Here is a 6,000-nt window from a genome sequence, read left to right as displayed (position 1 = left end):
GGCAAAGAAACAGGCTTGAGGACCAGTGGAACAGATTAGAAGATGCAGAAACAACGCCAGACACACTCAGCCATCTCATCTTCGACAAAGGAGCCAAACACCCTCACTGGAGGAAAGATAGCCTCTTTAATAAATGGTGCTGGAAAAATTGGGCTTCAACTTGCCAAAGATTAAAACTAGACCTATATCTCTCAGCATGCACTAAACTAAAATTGAAATGGATTAAAAATCTAAATATTAAAATAGAAACTCTGAACCAATTGGAACAGAGATTAGGTAGAACCCTTGAAGACATCGGTGTAGGAAAAGATTTTATGAACAAAACCTCAGTTGCCCGTGAACTAGCACAAACAATCAACAAATGGGATCTCTTCTTATTAAAAGGCTTCTGCACAGCAAGAAAAACCACCAACAGTGTGAAGAGACAACCCACAATGTGGGAAAAAATCTTCACCTGCTCTTCTTCAGACAAAGGTCCACTATCTCAAATCTATAAAGAACTTAAAAAGATCAGACCTCCCAAATTTAAAGACCCAATCCAAAAATGGGCATCTGAAATGAACAGACATTTCTCAGACAAAGAAGTAGAAATAGCAAATAAATACATGAAAAAATGTTCAACATCATTGGTCATTTGAGAGATGCAAATGAAAACAACACTGAGATTCCACTTCACTCCAGAAAGAATGGCTGCTATCATGAAATTAACCAATAACAAATGCTGGCAGGGAATGTGGGGAAAGAGGAACCCTGCTCCACTGCTGGTGGGAGTGTAGACTGGTGCAACCACTGTGGAAATCAGTATGGAGATACCTCAGAGAACTAGGACTGGAAGTCCCATTTGACCCCACTATTCCACTGCTGGGGATCTTCCCCAAAGAGTTAAAAGAATCACACCACAGTGTTATATGTGCACCCATGTTCATAGCAGCACAGTTTGTGATAGCTAAAACTTGGAAACAGCCCAAATGCCCATCAACTGGAGACTGGATAAAGAAAATGTGGTTTTTTAATAAAATGGAGTACTACTGAGCCATAAAAAATGAGAAATTAGAGACATTTATAGCTAAGTGGATGCACATTGAGGCGATACTCTTAAGTGAAATAAATAGGACACACATGTATAAATACCAAATAGTTTCTCTGGTGTGAGAAACTGAAAGTGTAAATAAGGACTAAAATGTATAACAGGTAATGTGAAATAGGAAGAAAAGGGGCAAAGGGGAAGAAAGTGGGAGGGCTAGGGGAAAGGATAGAAGGGAATGGGATTAATATGAGAAAATGGAAAAATAGGAGCAAAATCTTTGTAAATAGGGAGGAATGGAGGGGTAATAATGCAAAATAGGAAGAAAAGGTCCAAAGGTGTAGGGGTAGTGGGAGAGGCAGGGGAACGGAAAGAAGGGAAAGGAAAAATGATGAGAAATGGAAAAAATGGAAATAAACTCTTTGTAAATGGGGAAGGGTGGAGGGGGTGAAGGGAGGGCTAGGAATGGGGAAAAAATAAGAACCAAGATGCATTATGTAAAGGTACAATTCCCAATGAAAAATGTAATTGTGTTGTATACCTAAAATGTACCACTAAAAGAATTTAACAACAACAAAAAAATTCCTGACCTGAAATTACACTACAAAGCTACTGTGATAAAAACAGCATGGTACCAGCAAAAAAAAAAAAAGACCTAAGGATCAACGGAACAGAATAGAAAATGTACAAATAACTGCAAACACACTTAGCCACCTGATCTTTGACAAAGGGTCCTAACACCTTCACTGGAAGAAAGATAGCCTCTTTAATAAGTGCTGCTGGGAAAACTGGCATTCCACATGCCAAAGATGAAACCTAGACCCGTGTCTCTCACTATGCACTAAACTAAAATCAAACTGGGTCAAAGATCTAAACATTAAAACAGAAACACTAAATCTGCTGGAAGATAGAATAGGTAAAACTCTTGAAGACATACATGTAGGCAAAGATTTTATGAACAAAATCCCAACTGCACAGGAAATATTACAAAAAATCAATAACTGGGATCTCATCACACTAAAAAGCAAAAGCACAGCAAAAGAAACCACCAACAGAGTGAAGAGACAACATACAGAATGAGAAAAAAATCTTCATCAGCTATTCCTCAGACAAAGGACTAATATCTAGAATATATAAAACACTTTAAAAAAATCACACCTCCCAAATTTGAAGGCCCAATCCAAAAATGGGCATCTGAAATGAATAGACATTTCTCAGATGAAGAAGTGCACACAGCAAATAAACATATGAAAAAATGTTCAACATTGGGCCAGGGATTTAGCTCAGTGATGCAGCCACCTGCCTCTCAAGCACAAGGTCCTAAATTCAATCCCCAGTACCAAAAAAAAAAAAGTTCAACATCACTGGTCATTTGAGAAATGCAAATTAGAACAACAATGAGATTCCATCTCACTCCTAAAACAATTGGCATTATCAAAAAATATTAACCAATAACAAATGCTGGCAAATCTGTGGGGGAAAAGGAATGCTTCTCCTTTGCTAGTGGGACCACTATGGAAACTAGTATGTGATTCTTTAAAAATTAAAATTTCTTTAAAAATTTAAAAATTCTTCAAAAAACTAAAACTAGAGGTTCCATTTGATCCAGTTGTGCCTCTTCTAAGTATTTTCTCAAAAGAGTTAAAAGCACCATACACAGTGATATATGTACACTTACGTTCATAGCAGCACAATTTGTAATAATTAAATCCTGAAAGCAGCCCATATGCCCACCAACAGATAAGAAGATAAAGAAAATGTGATAGGGCCAGGGATTTAGCTCAGTGGTGCTACACCTGTTTCTCAAGTGCAAGGTCCTGAGGTCGAGTTCAATTCCTGGTACCGCAAAAAATGAAAATGTGGTATTATATACGGTGGCGTACTACTCTGCCATAAATGAGGATAAACTTGAGTTATTTGTAAGACAATGGATGCATCTCGAGACCATAATCTCAACAGTGAAATAAATCACACACATGCAAGTTTAAATATTGCATTTTTTCTCCCATGTGAGAAACCCAAAGGGCAAATAAGGAGCGTAATGGAGGATAGATACTGGGAAAGAGGAAGAAGATGTTCTTATGAGAAAGGGAACAAGGTGGAAGAGAGGGAAAAGAAAATAGGAGGAAAAACTGGAAACAAAACGTTTGTAAATGGGGAGGAGAAGAAAGGTTGAAGGGAGAGGAGGGGACTGGGGAAAAAAGGAAGAATCAAGATATATTATGTACAAGTACAAATTCCCTATGATGAATGTGATCAATATGTATGACAAATATGTATAAATAAAAAATAAAGTTAAAAAAAGACCTGCACCCAATGATAAATGTAGATGTATTGTATACCTAAAATGTACCGATAAAAGAATTTCAGCAAAAAAACAACAACAAAAAGACCTAGTGACATGGTAGATGGAGGGCTGAAAATGAGGCCAGTGGTAAAACACTTAATTAGCATGCACAGGGCAAGGAATTTGATCCCCAGCACTGCAAAAAAATATTAAAAATAAAATAAAGAATAGTGGGGTGGCTTCCCATTAGGTCCTGTTAGGGATGTGCTCAAATCACATTCATTCATTCTGCAAACATTTATTACCTACTAAGTGCCACAGATTCAGAAGTTGCCATGTACACCTCTAAGGGGAGGTGGCCATAGAGAAGGTAGCCAAAACTGAGCTAGACCTGGGAAACTGGCAGCAAGGCTCTCAGACAGTTTTTAAGAAAAACCATGGTCAAGATTCCCTAAGTTTGAGGTCAGCAGGCTTCCTGAGAAGATCACTTCACGCCCCTTGCAAACTCACCCTTCCTAGCCAGCCTTACACCTTTTGATGCCACACAGTCAGCTGGTTGGAGCACAAACCCCAAGTTAAACTGTGGTGACCCTGTTGACCCAATTAGGCCTCATTTACATGCATTTGCAATATGGCTTTGGCCCCACTCCCATGAGCTTTGGCCACTATGCTGGTTCCGAATAGGGCCACATCAGTTCAAAAAAATCACCCCTCCTGATATGAGTGTGGAGACTCATGTTGACTGGAAAGAAGCCCCATGACTTACCAATTCAACCACTCCCCAAGTTCCAGAAAAACCAACTCTGGAACTTGCTGTAGTTTCCATCTCTGGGCACTCTCCACGCTCCCTTTTTGAGGGAATGCGACCCCTACTTACAAAATTCCAAATGGAATAAGAAAAATGAATGACTCGGTCATCCAACCGCCTCATGTTACCAGATGGGGAAACAGAGGCCCGAAGGGAGGGAGAGAGCCAAAGTTGCCTCGACTCACAGAGCAGAGCAGAGATGAAGGCTCAGATCTCTGAATCCCTAAACCAGTTCTTTTTTCTCTGCCCTATCCTACACTCCATAAGGCTGTCTCTGAGTGGGGTGAGCAGATGAAGTAAACAGATAAGAAGGAAAAAGAATTATCTATGCTCCTCTCCTTGAAACGATGCTACTTCTCTCTCCACCTTTTCCTTTCACCACCTACCCTGGCTTTCAAACAGCAGGTCCTAAAAGGCTGCAATTGATTCCAGAGTTTTCACACCCTTTCTGTAGATCCAGTGTTCAATTAATCACCAATTTCACAACCCTAGCACCATCTCCCATTGCAGCAGGACACACAAAGTGAACACCTCTTCCAGAGGCAGCCTGCAGAGATGGACAGAGTCATAAGGAAGAGAGGAGAGAAGCCCAGACTGATTTCATTCTCACTCTAGCTCTGCCCTCATATACTGGGAGAGCTTGGACAAGACTTACTCTCTCTGAGCTTCCATGTGATCACTTGCTTCTGAGGACCCACATCCTAGCTTTTATCAATGACCAATACACATAGTATGACTTGATCTTCACTATATGATCTGCCTTAAACACAGACCCTGGAAAGTGCAAAAGAGTCACGGCCATGTGTGACTTGTGATGACCTCTATCTGTTCCTGACTCTTCTGGGATGTACAGCATGATTCCTGCTCTCAAAATTATACTTTCCAGTGGCCTCGAACAGTAAGCTTTGGAAAGAGTTCCACTCCTAACTTCAAGTTTGGACCATAAAACTCAGACCTGATCAGACCATTCTATTTCCCCTTGTCACTGTGACTGGTTCAGAGATGGACCAGGCCCAAGCAGAGCCAATGACAGAAACTGTCTTGCTGGGGCAACCACAGTACAGATCAATGCTCTTCTCTGCTGGGTATGGAATTGAGAAGATGGTAGGCCTTGAGTTTCTGCTCTCATCTTGAAGCCCAAAAGCAAGCTTAGATAGCAAAGAGCGGAATGAGAGAGGCAGCGAAATAATATAAATATAAATATCCCAGCAGCATCTTTTAAACTACAGTACCAAACTAGCCCTCAAATCATCCCTATCCTTGGACTTTAAATGCTCTTGATCAGCAAAGTTACTTTTTCACTTACTTGAGATGGGTTTTCTGTTGCAGTTGCAAGAATCCTAAATGACCCACTGTCCCCCCACAAGAAGGGCATCTGGCCCCATCTTTGAAAGCCTTCAGTGATGAGAACCTCTTGGCCTCAAGCTTCGTTTGTCCTTGCCTCTCTGAGCCACTCCAAGGAAGGCATCAGGGGGCAGCTAAGAGAAGAGACAGGAAATAAGAGATGTGAAGAGTGAAACCCATCCCCAGCTGCAGGGCGAGCTGACATTTATGGGAACTGTTAAATCACTAGTCTTCCCGGTTGTTTAATATCATATATTGATTTGAAAAAAAAAAAAAAAATATATATATATATATATATATATATATATCATATATTGATTTGCTTTTGTTTCCCTGAAGGGAAGAAGGATTTGACTAACAGCCAATGTTCCCGCGAGAGCAAGTGCCAGAGGGTCTTACTGAACACCGAAGAATGGAATGCCAGAGAAGAAAAGAAAAAGGGAAGAATGATGGCCTGCAAAATTGGAAAATAATACGTACTTCACTGGGGCTGACAGGCCCTGAGCAAGCAGGTGAAGAAGGTGAAATCTATCTCGG

The sequence above is a fragment of the Heterocephalus glaber genome, unplaced genomic scaffold (genome assembly GCF_053883595.1).
Source record: "Heterocephalus glaber isolate CG9 unplaced genomic scaffold, H.glaber_assembly_v1.0 deba00001606, whole genome shotgun sequence".
Taxonomy (NCBI): domain Eukaryota; kingdom Metazoa; phylum Chordata; class Mammalia; order Rodentia; family Bathyergidae; genus Heterocephalus; species Heterocephalus glaber.
The sequence above is the reverse complement of the archived record's forward strand: the minus strand, read 5'-3'. Positions refer to the sequence as shown.